Genomic DNA, 16,717 nt, shown 5'->3' on the forward strand with positions numbered 1-16,717 from the left:
GATGGGGGGAGAGGAAGTATGTACGAGAAAAAAATTGACGCAGCCCAAAGGGATTTCTCCCCGTCTTCTCCTTTTCTGCATGAGTGGATGGAGAGGGGGGGTCGCCACATTTATGAAGCGGCCTTACTGTGGATGTGCTGTGTCTTGTGACACTGCTTCTGACCCAGGGCAGTGGACAGGATGCAGGGATGACCCGTCATCCAGGAGGCGTCCTAGGATGAGATGGATTGATGGGGTAAAAGGGGCATTACAAAAGAGAGGAATGCCTGTCGAGGAAGGACAGAAGATAGGGCTGAATGGAGATGGATGTATAGATGATACTGTGATGCATGTGGAGGAGTGGGTGGGGGATGGGAGGTGAGGGAGTATGTATGAGAAACAAATTGAAGCAGCCCAAATTCAGTTCCTACCTTTATGGAATATAGCATGGAAGTGTCAGTTCCATGAATCCATTGCCCTATATTTCTTGCAGGAGATTCATGGTTTTATCAGCAGCTCTGCACCACAAGAAATGGAGTGTACCCTACTGGGTAACTTGCAATTTGTGACCATGTTCTAGGTGGGCCCTTCATCTTCAATTACTAAAGATGTCTGTAGATAAATTTATCTGCAAAATAGAAGCTGCTTCAAGACATGGCAATGGAAGAAAAGATGACAAAATGTAGGATTAGAGTATCAATTGTTTTGGGCAATGCTGGGAATTAGATTATAGGTGTCAAGAGTGATTACGCAAGTGGAAATTAAAGTATAAATCTAAAGAAAACATAAAAATAGTTAAGCAGAGACTGGGATTAAACAAGGCTATGCTGTCACAATCTCTATGTTACATTACTAACCCAGGACAATAAGCATCACAATGTCTATATGGTCATAATTTGCCATTAAGCCCTTCACTAGAGTGATTTAAGCATTTCTATCCTTGGGGGCAATATGCTGAAATCGGATCACATGAAGAATTGTCACCCCAGTCTTCGACAGGTGACAATTCTTCATGTGGGTTATCCTCCTAGGGTGACAATTCTTCATGTGGGCCATCCTGAGTTTACAATTCCTCCTTTGTATAAGTTGGACAATAATCATAACCTTCATTCAACCTAACCTAATCTTTATTCCACTGTTGATATTTGGCATATGGGGTGACGATTCTTCATGTGGGCATTCTAGGGTGACAATTCTTCATGTGCCCATTGAAATCCAAGACAACATGGGGGTTTGGTGTGGGTTAGCAAACATACTGCCTGGTTGGAAAATGCCTTCTAGACCCTCTTATGCCTTGACTTCTCATTGGAATGTACCTCATAGGGTTGCAGAGAGCAGGATGCCTAGTCCCGTCACTCTATCCCGTTTTAGCCACCTTTTACAACCGGAGTGGGAAAACTTGGGTGTTAGCATTCTTTCTTCCCCTTACCACAGGAACAGAGAAGGAAATGGAAATATACTCAAAGAAGTGGTACAAGACAGTATCAATATACTCAAAGAAGTGTTACAAGACAGACAGTATTAATTAAGGGGTTAAGGGGTGGGAAGGGGGGGAGCAGCATAACAGAGGGTCAGTCACAGTACAATAAAGTGGCATAATTTCTCTATGAGCAGAGATTTTTCACGCATACTCCCTCATGCATTATCTATACACAACCATTCTCCATTCACCTCTATCTTCTGTCTTCTCCCGTTCTTTCTCAACAGACATTCCCCTCTTTCCCAATGCCCCTTTTACCCCATCCATCCATCTCATCCTTGGTCGGCCCCTCATATTCACTCCTTCTACCTCTGCCTTCCACACAAAAATAAATTAAAATTCATGTAATAAAAAATAAAAATAAATGCCTAACTTTTAGCCTGCTTAGTCTTTGTTAAATAATTATGAATCCTGATAAGTCATTAAATAAATTATTAAATAAAATTAATTTAAAGTCACCTTCAGGTCTGAAGTTGTTCCCTGCCAAATTTTGAGTGTCTTTGAGCACATGGTGCAAGTAGCCTTGCTGCTATCCATGACCTTGCAGAACAGGGTGATGTGCCTCCAACTGTTCTCCTGGCTGAGGCTGGAGCTGTCTGTCTCCATTGAGGCTTTGCCCTCAGCCAACTTGTTTGAATCCAGCGACATCCTGCTCTCACTGTACATGAGTGGAAGGGTCAGGGCCTCCATGATATTGTTGTTGACTGCCACCACCTGTTTACTATGTTGGGAGCCCAAGGATTTCTGGCTTCCATCGCTGGCGTTCCTGTTCCTGGGCTTGGGAGTCAGAAATCTCTTCATACTGGATGTAACAGACGCATCTTTCTCAGCTACTAAAGGTGTGAATAAAACTCAGCCTTTGACAAGGCTACTTTTGCATGCACTAAATTCTGTAAAAAAAAAAAAAAAATACAGTATTTAGAAACAAAATTATGAAACACAAATAAATGCAAAGTTGAATGTACAAATGCTAACTAGCAACAAGCAAGTGCGCAAAAGAAGCTGGTGTGTACAAATACGTGATGAAACTTTTATGAAATAGCTAATTCACAAACTTTAAGCTTGACTTATTGTTACTTTATGAAACTAATAGTCTAGATATGAATACCATTAAAGTTTTGACTCTCTCAATTCTTTAAAAATTGCTACTGCCATTACTATTAATTTGCAGTATTTATATATGGGGATTTAAAATAATCAGAATGGTAAGAGTTAGCCAATCGATGATATAAGAATTGCAGCTGGGAGACTGATGAACATTTTTAGAATATACAAAAATATTCACTCGTCTCATTTTTTTTTTTTTTTTTTTTACCACTTCACTCCGGGGTACATCGCACGTCTGGCAGCATTAGCTGCCCGATGTGCGATGTTGCGTCATAATAATTGCATTATAAAAAATAAAGTCAGTGCTCAATAGTTCGTTCTCTTTCATCCGTGAATTTTGATAACCATAGAAAATATGATGAAGCCAGTTTAAAGAGAATGGAGGTTACGTAGGTACATACATACATATACCAAGGCTTTTTCCCCCTTACAAGGGAGGTAGCCAAAAAGGGAAAGGCATAAAAACACTCCCACCCATTTCATCCCTACATACACTCCACACCACTCCCACCCTCCCTCTCATCTGAGCACCTCCTGGATGACGGGTCATCCCTGCACCCTGCCCACCGCCCTGGGTCAGAAGCAGTGTCGCAAGACACAGCACATCCACAGCAAGGCCGCTTCATTTAATCGGCGACCCCCCCTCTCCGTCCCCCCTTGCATATAAGGAGAGGACGGGGAGAAATCCCTTCGGGCTGCGTCAAAATTTACTCACACATACTACCCCACCCCCCTGCCCATTCCTCCTCATGTAATCACAACATCATCCATATACAACCATTCTCCACTCACCTCTGTCTTCCGTCCTCTCCCTTCCTTCCTCAACAGATGTTCCCCTCTTCCCCAAAGCCCCCTTCACCCCATCCATCCACCTCATCCTAGGACGTCCCCTCATGTTCACTCCCTCCACATCTGCCTTCCATACCTCTTTTACTAGTCTTTCTTCACTCATTCTTTCCATGTGTCCAAACCATCCTAATATTCTTTCATCAACCCTATCTCCCAGCTCTTTTTTCACCCCTGTTCTCCTCCTCACCTCCTCATTTCTCACTCTATCCAGCCTAGTAACCCCCACCATACTTCTCAGACACCTCATCTCAAACACATTCAAACTCCTTCTCTCTTCTTCTCTTATGTTCCACGTTTCTGCCTCATACAGTGCTGTTGGCACAATCACTCCTTCAGTCTCCTCTTCGCATCCATTCCCAAATGTCTATTCCTCATTACACTCTTTTACGTAGGTACGACTACAATAAATATAATCAAGACGCCGACGGCGGCATCATCGCGTACCCACTTGCTCCTCATGACGCCTACATAGGTGTCACTGTATGGAAGTGGTTAATCGCTACTGGCATTAATATGAATTTGTGGTACTCATATAAGGGGTTCAAAATATTCAGAATGATAAGAGCTAGCAGATAATATGGGTAAGAATTGCAGCTGTGAGATTTAATCTAACTCTTAGTACATAATGCTTTAAAGATGTTTGCTTGCCTTAATCTTTAAAAATTGCTACTTGTGGTGCTTATGTAACCACCTGAAAATACTCTGAATGATAAAAACTAGTCAATGATGTAAAGAGCTGCAGGCATGAGATTGGCATTTTCATAAATACAAAATTCTTTCCACAAAAATCTTGTGCATAGTGGATTCCAAAATTTTATCAAATGAGGAGAGCCCTGTCCCTAACCTCTTAAACCCCTATCATACCTATGCATGGATGCTGTGGATGGCTGCATAGAGAGTACGGAGACAGTACAGCTTTTTGTCTATTCTAGCCAAAATTGGCATAGGGAGTGTTGAGACAAGACAGCAGATGGTCCAATTTGCCAAAATTTCCCATGGATGCTCGTGGATGGTGGAAGAAAAGGTAAAAGGTGCAGATGGAGAGATGATAATGGAAGAGAAGGCAGTAAGAGGAAGATGGGCATTGGCTGTTTGTTATTGTGGCACAGTAGCAAGCAGTTGATACTTTAGGGTCTATATGGGGCGCCCCTATGGACCAGAGCCACACATCATTTTGTCTATGATAGAGGAAAACTCTTCAGAGAAATGATGACACTTTTATACTACGACTGTCCCTCTGTTATGCTGTCCCCCAACCCCTTGCTGCTGTCCTGTACCATTTCTCTGAGTATTCATTTTCTGCTGTGGGGAAATTCCCTGTGGTGGGGGAAAAGAATACTGCCACCAAGTATTTCCACTTCGATCGTAAGAGGCAAGAAGAAAGGGACAGGGAGTGGGACTAGGCATCCTTCTCCTTGTAGCCCCACAGGGGACATTCCTAAACGAAAAAGTAAAGGCATAAGAAGGTCTGGGAGTTTTCGGAAGAGCACCCTAAGGTTTGGGTCTTTTAATGTGCGTGGATGTGGTACAGATGAGAGTAAAAGGGAAGAGATAGGTAGCATGTTTGTGAGAAGAAAGATGGATGTGTTGGCTTTGAGTGAAACTAAGTTGAAAGGGAAGGGTGAGTGTAAGTTTGGGAGTGTAAGAGGGAGGTTATCAGGAGTGAAGAGAGGGCAAGGGAGGGAAGGGGTGGCTATTCTAGTAAGTGAAGAGATAGGTAAACGTGTGGTGGAGTGGAAGGAGGTTTCCTCAAGGATAATGTGGATGAAGGTGAAACTGGGAAAGGAGATGTGGGTCTTTGTAAGTGCATGTGGGCCTGGCAGTGAGAAGAGTGTAGAAGAAAGGGAGGCCTTTTGGATAGATTTAAATGATTTCATAGAGGATTTAGGGAGAAATGTCAACGTAACAGTACTGGGAGACCTTAATGCTAGGGTAGGAAATGGTCCAATTGATGGAGTGGTTGGGAAATGTGGAGTTCCAGGAAAGAATCGTAGTGGAGAGTTGATGGTGGAAATGTGTCTAGAAAGAGAGTTGATGATAGCAAATACAGTGTTTCGGAAGAAAGTCAAGCATAAGTACACATGGGAGAGGGTGGTGGATGGAAGGGTGGTAGATAGAGCATTGATGGATTATGTAGTGGTAAATAGGACTATGATAGGAAGCGTTAAGGATGTACATGTGCTAAGGGGAGAGGGTGGGGGAATATCAGATCACTTTTTTGGTGGAAGGTAAGTTGAGAGTGGAGGATAGATGGAGAAAGAGGAAAGGGAAAAAAGGTAGGGAGGTGCTTAGAGTGAACTCTTTAAATGAAAAGGAAAAGGAGGAGTACAAGAAGAAGCTGAAGGAAGAGTGGGAGGGTGTGAAGGATAGAGTAGAGCTAGGTGTGGAGGAATGGGGATGGTTCAAAGAGGGAGTCATAAAGTGTGCAAAGATGGTGTGTGGAACAATAAGGACAGGAGGAAATAGAAGGAAGGGTAGTGAATGGTGGGATGAGGAAACAAAGAAGATTGTAGAAGAGAAGCGAGCTTTCACAGATTGGTTACAAAATAGGATGAGGAAGTCATATGAGAGGTACAAAGAAAAGAAAAGAGAAATAAAGCAAAAGGTAAAGGAGGCAAAGAGGAGAGCAGATGTGAAGTGGGGTAAGAGTATGACAGAAAATTTTGAAAGCAATAAAACGATGTTTTGGAAAGAAATTAAGAGAGGAAGAGGAGTCGAATCAAGTAGAGAAGAAAAGGTAAAAGGTGCAGATGGAGAGATGATAATGGAAGAGAAGGCAGTAAGGGGAAGATGGGCAGAATATTTTAGGGAGTTGCTAAATGTGGGACTTCGTCAAGGATGCGTTATGTCGCCCTGGCTGTTCAACTTATACATGGATGGGGTGGTGCAAGAGGTAAATGCAAGGGTAGTGGGTCAGGGATTGGAGATGGTTAAAGAAAATGGAGAAAAGTGGGAGGTGAGCCAGCTGTTGTTTGTGGACGACACTGCGCTTGTGGCAGGATCGGAGGAGGGATTGAGGAAGTTGGTGGCAGTTTGGGAGAGTATGTGATAGAAGAAAGCTAAAGATAAATGTGAGTAAAAGTAAGGTGATGAGATGTACAAGGTGTGAAAGTGGCAGTAGACTGGAAGTGAGCATAAAGGGAGAGCGACTGGAGGAAGTGGATAGTTTTAGATACTTGGGTGCAAATGTGGCAGGGAAAGGTGGAGTGAAGGTGGAGGTAGAATGTAGATTGAGAGAAGCAAGTAAATGCCTTGGTGGATTAAAGAGTGTAATGAGGAATAGACATTTGGGAATGGATGCTAAGAGGAGACTGTATGAAGGAGTAATTGTGCCAACAGCACTGTATGGGGCAGAAACATGGAACATAAGAGAAGAGATTAGGAGTTTGAATGTGTTTGAGATGAGGTGTCTGAGAAGTATGATGGGGGTTACTAGGCTAGAGTGAGAAATGAGGAGGTGAGGAGAACAGGGGTGGAAAAGGAGCTGGGAGATAGGGTTGATGAAAGAGTATTAGGATGGTTTGGACACATGGAAAGAACGAGTGAAGAAAGACTAGTAAAAGAGGTGTGGAAGGCAGAGGTGGAGGGAGTGAACATGAGGGGACGTCCTAGGATGAGATGGATGGATGGGGTGAAGGGGGCTTTGGGGAAGAGGGGAACGTCTGTTGAGGAAGTACGGGAGAGGACAGAAGACGGGTGAATGGAGAAGGGTTGTATATGGATGATGTTGTGATAGCATGAGGTGGAATGGGCAGGTGGATGGGGGGTGAGGTAGTATGTGTGAGCAAAATTTGACGCAGCCCGAAGGGATTTCTCCCCCTCTCATTTTATGCAATGGGGGGACGGAGAGGGGGGGTTGCCGATTTAATGAAGCGGCCTTACTGTGGATGTGCTGTGTCTTGCGACACTGCTTCTGACCCAGGGCAGTGGACAAGGTGCAGGGATGACCCGTCATTCAGGAGGTGCTAAGATAAGAGGGAGGGTGGAGGGGTGTGGAGTGTATTCAGGGATGGAATGGGTGGGAATGATTTTATGCCTTTTTCTTTTTGGCTTTCCCCCTTGTAAGGGGGAAAAAGCCTTGGTATATGTATGTATGTACTTGGATAATTGTGTCTCTTACATTTTCCTGCATTTGTTGTTGGACTATTTCTTTAAAATGTTTTCCTTCCATTTCTTAATCTTTTGGATACTTTCCTCTCCTAAGTTCTTTGATTTTTTCAGTCATTTCTTGTGTTTTGTTGTTTACCTCTTTTTTAAGTTCTTGCTATTGGTAGTATCATTAATTCTCTTCTTTTCACTATCAGTCTTCAGCTCTCTTATATAATTTTTCATTTCCTAAATCTCGTTTCTTAGATCCAAGTTAGTTTTCCTCAGGTCAGAACTTTCAATGTTTGCTTGCGCTAAGCAATCCATTAGTCAACGATTTCGTTCCTCGAGTCCATAATTTCATTCTCCCACCGTATCCTATTTTTGCTCATTTCCCTCTCTATCTCTGAAATTCGATTTAAACTCTCTTTCGTATTTACTGAATCCAGAAAAAGCATCATTGTGATATTCCCTTGTGGTCGCTGGAGTATCGTAACGTTTGTTTACATCGGGGTTCAGCATGCCGTAACTACATGGCTCTGATTCGAAGTTGTCTTTTGAGTCAGACTTTTCATTATTTTCCTTAATCTTTTTTTATAATTATGTCTTAATACATTTAACTAGCACTGCAGAGATATAATTTCGGACACCCACGATTTCTCCCCTCCCATACAATACAAACCAGGTTCCTTTTTCGTTGATTATCCTCTTCTTTGGGGCCCAGCAATGAAGGTGTTGTCGGTTCCATGGTCAGCGTCTTCTGTGTGTATGGAACATACTAGATGAAACAATATTGTGTGCAAAAAAATACAAGAATTTAAGTACAAATTAGATATGGCAAGATACAGAGACAGGACATCACGAGCATAGCTCCCCTTCCCATTAGATACAACTAAGTAAATACAAAGCTGTAAAGCCAACATACAAACAATTAGAGCAAAAGTGCACATACCTATTGACTTACCCTCATATATACAGTGGTGGCAGAAAGCTTGGGCGCAAAATTTCAGCTTCTAACACTATTTCCTCAATGTGATGTTGACAAGCTAGCCACAGCATATCTTTATCCATTCTCTGTTCTAGTAATGTACAAGCACCCTTCATTACCTGTGTTGGAGGCAGTGTCAAAATACATCCAATTTACTTGGTCAGATACCACTCCAATACTAATTGATGTACATCATCTGCAGTGTTTTGACTTATTCCACTGGCAAACTTGGGAATACCAAGAAGCTGATCAGCACCTTGGCCAGAAATTAGGACTGGCAGGCATTCAACATTTTCATGACCAGTAATAACTTCAATTAGAGGGAGGGTGGGGTGTGGAGTGTATTCAGGGATGGAATGGGTGGGAATGATTTTATGCCTTTTTCTTTTTGGCTACCCTCCTTGTAAGGGGGAGGAAGCCTTGGTATATGTATGTATGTAGTTTACCATCCCAGTGTATTTGAAGAGAAGTTTTGAAATCTTGTTTCAATTTTTCTGCCATTGCCTTGCAGTTCCTTTGCCTTGCTCTCCATATTGATGAAAAGCTAACACTATATTTTTCAGGGTTTTGCCCAAGGGCACAGCTTGCGGGGATCAAGATTTCAGAAGCAGCTCCATCACTTAATTTTGCAGCATCAACTGATGGAAGCATTGAGGATGCCAAAAGTTTTATTCTCTTAGACTTTGATTTACTTTGTCTCGAAGTTGATGACTGCTAAAGGCCGGCAACAAGCTCTTCATTTGATGTTGAACTTGCTTCATTCAAACTAGGTTAACCTGAATTTGAAAGCACTGTTGCTTCAAAATTGGCAGTTTCCCTCTTTTTCTTTTCAAGTAATGTTTCCTTATCTCTAGTGATCTCCTCCTTTTGTGAAAGAACTTTATCCACTCCAGCCATTTTGCCTTTACATCCTTTCTGTCGTTGCAGTATCAGAAAATCACGATCTTCATCTATCTTTATCATGTCAAGAGCATTTGCATGTGCAATGTCAAACAGATCATCCAAGTCATTTTTCCATTCAGCATGTTTCTGAAGTAGAGCAGGTGATTGCTTCTTATTATTATTTCTGTTCTTTTTTAGTTTCTCCCACTCATTGAAAAGTTTCTTTATTTTCTCCACCACATGGCATTTCAACACTGTTGGGATGCATACCTTTTCCCACACTTCCATAACATCTCTAGCAGCAGACAAAGCAGCTATTTTCACCTGTTGCTTTTTGTTGATCTTGTAGTTCATGAACAACGTCATTGTTTCCCCCTTAGATGGAAGCTGGGTCTCTTTAAGGGACTCTATAGGATGTCCTATGAGCCAGACAACTGTTTTGTGACACACATGCTGCTCCATGAGTACAACAGCAACACAACCACTCTCAGTGAAGATGCCAGGTGCTACAGCATCTGTGGGGAGAAGAGGATGAGGAGGCAAGGGTTACAGAAAGCAATTGAGAATCTGTAATGACTACTGTGTGTTGTTGACGGCAAGTTTTGAACAAATCTATGTTCTACCCTTTGGTATAGTATAATTGCTCTGCACAGAGGAAAGACAAGACAAAAAATGAATACATATAAAATGTTCAATGGATGGTAGCAACCTCTGAAATATCTTCACCTGTGCTGAAATTTTGCACAGAAAGTTTTTATACTAAACTGAACCAAATTAGAGAGTGTCCTCAAGATGGTCAGTTTTTTACATCACCTTAATATATCTATATACATATATACACAGATTTCTTTATTTATGCAGTAGATATGTTCCTGAACAGATTGTGTAATGTAAAAATTGCATAATGTGAACATGATTACTGAACTAAACTGTACAGTACATACAAAGTCCAGAGTATTGCATTCCGCTGACATTAAGTTGAAGGATATGAGTTGTGGTATATCAAAATTATAAAGAAGTTAAGTTCTACTACTGCTTGTAGATGTTTATTTTAAGCTGTACTGGTATGTAGCTTCATATTATCTCAGTACAAAGGAAGTAAAAAAAGTAAACTCAGAAAGGGACCTAGGAGCTGGCTTATCTCCCACTTTTCTCCATTTTCTTTAACCATCTCCAATCCCTGACCCACTACCCTTGCATTTACCTCTCACACAACCCCATCCATGTATAAATGGAACACCCAGGGGATATAACACATCCCAGACAAAGTACCACTCACTCTCTCCTTTTCTAATCCCGACACATGCATAACTACTCTCATAAAAACTCTTGACAGCTCCTAAAAGCTTTCCTCCTCTCCTGTATATCTGCAATACTTCCCACGGTGCTTTCCTGTCTACCCTGTCATAAGCCTTTTCCAAATCCATAAAAGCCCAAAAAACATCCTTACCTTTTCATATAGCTTTCTCACATATCTGTCTTACCACAAAAATCTGATCTACACAACACCTACCTGTCCTAAACCCATACTGACCCTCACCAATTACTTCCTCTGTTCCTCTACTAATCCTCTCAATCAAGACCCCTCCAATAAGCTTTCCCAACTACACATAACAAGCTAATCCCTCTGAAACTACTACACTCACACTTGTCCCCTTTTTCCCTCATAAAGTGGAACTATACAGGCACTCCTCCAGTCCTCTGGCACTCTACCCTCTCTTAAACAAACACAATCTCACCAGCCAGTCCACCATCACTGTACCTTCTTTTTTCAGACTTTCTGTATGACATCCATCCAGACCAGGCAATTTACTTGCTCTCATCTTAACAACTGCCTTCACTTCCTTATTTCTCCTCCATTTTTCTCACTCATCAGTCATTTTCTTTGCACTTCCCACTGCAACTAACTTTTCCTCCCTATCCTCCTTCACATTTAGCAACTCCCTAAAATACTCTGCCCATCTTTCCCTTACTGCCTTCTCTTCCATTATCATCTCTCCATCTGCACCTTTTACCTTTTCTTCTCTACTTGATTCGCCTCCTCTTCTCTTAATTTCCTTCCAACACATCTTTTTATTACTTTAAAAATTTTCTGTCATACTCTTTCCCCATTTCACATCTGCTCTCCTCTTTGCCTCCTTTATTTTATGTTTTACTTCTCTTCTCTTTTCTTTGTACCTCTCATATGATTCCCTTGTCCTATTTCCCATGGTGGGGGGAAAGAATACTGCCACCAAGTCTTCCCACTTGAATCATAAGAGGTGACAAAAATGGGACAGGGTTTAGGACTAGGCATCCTTCTTCCTGTAGTCCCAAAGGTGACATTCCTAAAAAAAAAGTAAAGGCATAAGAGGGTCTAGGAGTTTTCCAACCAGTACCCTAAGGTTTGGGTCTTTTAATGTGTGTGAATGTGGTTCAGATGAGAGTAAAAGGAAGAGGTAGGCAGTATGTTTGTGAGAGGAAAGATGGATGTGTTGGGTTTGAGTGAAATTAAGTTGAGACGGAGGGGCGAGTGTGAGTTTGAAGGTGTAGTTGGGAGGTTCTCAGGAGTGAAGAGAGGACAATGGAGAGAAGGGGTGGCTATACTAATAAGTGAAGAGATAGGTAAATGAGTAGTCAAGGATGGTCTAACACTAGAGTTTGATAATTACCTCTGCATTTCTATTAATAACCATCCTAGCAATGAAACCTAATGCTCTGTTAGCTTTATTCCTGGTCAGGACTCACGAGAACTCCAAAGTCTCTCTCGCACTCAAGTTTTCTCTAAAAACATGTTATCTAAGCTATATCTATTTTTGGGGTTGTGTAGCCCTACATTTAACACATTGAACTTTGAGATATTGAAGTTCATTTGCCATTTCACCAACTATATGAACAATTTCTTAAGATCCTGCAGATCTTAGCGTCATCTCCTGACATAATTAGGCATCCTATTTCAGTGTCATCCACAAACTTATTAACATCACTATTAATCCCAGTGACCAAATCATTTATGTACACAATGAACAATAAGGGACCCAAAACTGAGCCCTGGGGGACCCCACTAGAAGCACTCCCCCACCTGGATTTTACACCATTTATGGTGACCCGCTGTTTTCTGTCACTGATCCAAGCACTAATACATTCTAACATTTTTCCTCCTATGCCATGGGCCTTGATTTTATTTAGTAGTTTCTGGTGGGGCACCTTGTTTTGACATATGGAGAAGACAAAGAAATGAAAGTATAAATTGTTCTGTTCTAACCTAACCTAGATTATAGGTGAGGTCATGATATTTTCCATCATTCCCCCCCCAAAATGAAATAAAACAAAACTGGTTAGAGATATGGCAGCTGTACTCTGAATTTTCAGGGCTAGTGTAATGATGAATTTTTTTTCATAAATAGTATATCCGGAGATCAATTAAATCATAACTCCAACTGAACGTAAATCATGAGGTGCCCCCTCCCCCTTTATTCACTGAGCCTGCATGGCTTGGGTGTATAGTACACAGTTCATAAGAAGAACAAGACCCCTTTCCACCCTCTTCCGCATGCTCTATCTTTTTGCACATAACAAACTTCGGTAGCACACATGTCCAAAACAGAGAACCCCAGTTCATATTTTTGGCTATTTACAAAATTTCTGTATCCAAAAGAGAGAAAACAGTAGTTTGCATACCATCAGAATTAAATACATATCAGTATAACCACCCTGACTAAATTAAATCTACTTAGACATGAATATGTAAAAAGGGTTAGGAATATTAAGTCACAGTCCAGAGAAAGTAACAAGAAATAGGTTAGGGCCTTTGGGGAAATGCATGTCAGTTCAGAGCAGGGTTGCGGAGTCGGAGTCAGAGTCGGAGGTTATAGCTGGGAGTCGGAGTCGGATTTCTATGAGTACTAGGAGTCGGAATTTTTTATCCGACTCAGACTCCTCAAGTCCAATAGAATTATTTTTTAAACATGGTTTCCCTGTTTGGTTTTACCATTTGCACAATTTAGCAGTTTTTGTATGGTTTTGCTTCTATTTTTGGAGGCAATAGTGAGTGTGTGCAGTGTATATGTACACTAAATGGTCTCTCCAGATGGAAACAAAAAACAATCCATCAATAATAACATACATACATACATATACCAAGGCTTTTTCCCCCTTACAAGGGAGGTAGCCAAAAAAAGAAAGGCATAAAATCATTTCCACCCATTCCATCCCTAAATACACTCCACACCCCTCCACCCTCCCTCTTATCTGAGCACCTCCTGAATGACGGGTCATCCCTGCACCTTGTCCACTGTCCTGGGTCAGAAGCAGTGTCGCAAGACACAGCACATCCACACCAAGGCCGCTTCATTAAATCGGCAACCCCCCCTCTCCGTCCCCCCATTGCATAAAAGGAGAGGACGGGGAGAAATCCCTTCGGGCTGTGTCAAATTTTGCTCACATACTACCTCACCCCCAACCCCCCCACCCATTCCACCTCATGCAATCACATCATCCATATACAACCATTCTCCATTCACCCCTGTCTTCTGTCCTCTCCCGTCCTTCCTCAACAGACATTCCCCTCTTCCCCAAAGCCCCCTTCACCCCATCCATCCATCTCATCCTAGGACGTCCCCTCATGTTCACTCCCTCCACATCTGCCTTCCATACCTCTTTTACTAGTCTTTCTTCACTCGTTCTTTCCATGTGTCCAAACCATCCTAATACTCTTTCATCAACCCTATCTCCCAGCTCCTTTTCCACCCCTGTTCTCCTTCTCACCTCCTCATTTCTCACTCTATCTAGCCTAGTAACCCCCATCATACTTCTCAGACACCTCATCTCAAACACATTCAAACTCCTTCTCTCTTCTTCTCTTATGTTCCATGTTTCTACCCCATACAGTGCTGTTGGCACAATCACTCCTTCATACAGTCTCCTCTTAGCATCCATTCCCAAATTTCTATTCCTCATTACACTCTTTAATCCACCAAGGCATTTACTCACTTCTCTCAATCTACAGTACATTCTACCTCCACCTTCACTCCACCTTTTCCTGCCACATTTGCATCCAAGTATCTAAAACTATCCACTTCCTCCAGTCGCTCTCCCTTTATGCTCACTTCCAGTCTACTGCCACTTTCACACCTTGTATATCTCATCACCTTACTTTTACCCACATTTATCTTTAGCTTTCTTCTATCACATACTCTCCCAAACTCTGCCACCAACTTCCTCAATCCCTCCTCCGATCCTGCCACAAGCACAGTGTTGTCCGCAAACAACAGCTGGCTCACCTCCCACTTTTTTCCATTTTCTTTAACCATCTCCAATCCCTTGCCCACTACCCTTGCATTTACCTCTCGCACCACCCCATCCATGTATAAGTTGAACAGCCAGGGCGACATAACGCATCCTTGACGAAGTACCACCTTTACCTCGAACCACTCACTCTCTTCATTTCTAATCCTGACACAAGGTCTACTACTCTCATAAAAACTCTTGCCAGCTCCTAGAAGCTTTCCTCCTATCCCGTATATCTGCATAACCTCCCACAGTGCCTTTCTGTCTACCCTATCATAAGCCTTTTCCAGATCCATAAAAGCCCAAAAAACATCCTTCCCCTTTCCTATAGCTTTCTCACATATCTGTCTTACCACAAAAATCTGATCTACACAACTTCTACCTGTCCTAAATCCACACTGTTCCTCACCAATTACTCCTTCTGTTCCTCTCCTAATCCTCTCAATCAAGATCCTCCCATAAGCCTTCCCAACTACACCTAACAAGCTAATCCCTCTGAAACTACTACATTCACACTTGTCCCCTTTTCCCTTGTAAAGAGGAACTATACAGGCACTCCTCCAGTCCTCTGGCACTCTACCCTCTCTCCAGCAAACATTCAATATCCTCATCAACCAGTCCACCATCACTGTACCTCCCTTTTTCAGACATTCTGCATGGCATCCATCCAGACCAGGTGCCTTACCTGCTTTCATCATCTTAACAACTGCCTTCACCTCATCCTTCCTTATTTCTCCTCCATTCATCATTCTCATTTTCTTCGCATTTCCCACTGCAGCTATCTTTCCTTCCCTATCCTCCTTCACATTTAGCAACTCCCTAAATATTCTGCCCATCTTGCCCTTACTGCCTTCTCTTCCATTATCATCTCTCCATCTGCACCTTTTACCTTTTCTTCTCTACTTGATTCGCCTCCTCTTCCTCTCTTAATCTTTCCAAAACATCTCTTTATAACTTTCAAAATTTTCTGTCAAACTCTTACCCCATTTCACATCTGCTCTCCTCTTTGCAACCTTTACCTTTTGCAAAAAGAAAAATACACAATACTGACAAGCTATCGTTGTCAGTCTGGGTAAAAGTGTCTGTGGTCATGTATTTGTAGTTGTTTCCTATAAGGAGAGTGAAACTATATATATACTGTATATATATATATATGTATATATATGTATGTATATATATATACATATATATGTGTGTGTGTGTGTGTGTGTGTGCATTTTTACCATTACAGTAGTTGGCAAGCCAACAATAGCTGTAAAATACTGTCTATAAATGTGCACTGTGAAATAATTTGTTGCTATTGTGCAAATAGAAAGCAGTAGGTCTCATTATTCCAAGTTTAAAAAAATCTAAAAAATTTGATGTTTTGTGTTGAGAAAATTTAATAACCATCCAGTATAGAATAGTTTTATAGCTAGCTACAGGATATATACCATTTATAGAAGTTTCCAGAATGTAGTTTGTATTGTTTCATTCATTCTATACTATGGGAGTTATAGCCAGTAGAATGTATTTCTATTTTTAATCAATATTCAATAAATATAATTATTAATTCAAATTCCTGTATAATTTGTCAACTGTCAAGTGACAGATTATTTTTGTCTTTAAATAACTTAAACTAGCTACCGTATTTTCCGGCATATAGTGCGCGACTTTTTTCCGTTGAAAGGGTCTAAAAATGGGGGGTGCGCATTATCTACGGCCTACGATAAAAATTCTGCGGCTGTGTGTGTAATTTTTTTCACAACAACGTGACAATGTTGGCCATCACAAAGTCGGGAGGCACACTTCTCCGTGACGTTCCGTGAGAACAAGAAGAACAGCCATGGTGACATGAAAGAATATGCCAGCATGGGCTACCATATATAAATATTTGGTATAGGTAGGTATCTATGGAATCTTATTTTTCATGTTTAAATAGGCCTAAACACCATGAAACATGATCAATATTCATGATATTTGCCCATGTTCACAGCATCCTAGTTTGAATTTTTATGTTGGCTTTGTTGCTTCACTTTAGGTATGGTACAAATTCCGTTGCGGCCGTTCTTAAACTCTTGTCAAACACCTGACTACAA

Source organism: Oratosquilla oratoria, chromosome 8 (genome assembly GCF_046742065.1).
Source record: "Oratosquilla oratoria isolate Oo_2021 chromosome 8, ASM4674206v1, whole genome shotgun sequence".
Lineage (NCBI taxonomy): Eukaryota > Metazoa > Arthropoda > Malacostraca > Stomatopoda > Squillidae > Oratosquilla > Oratosquilla oratoria.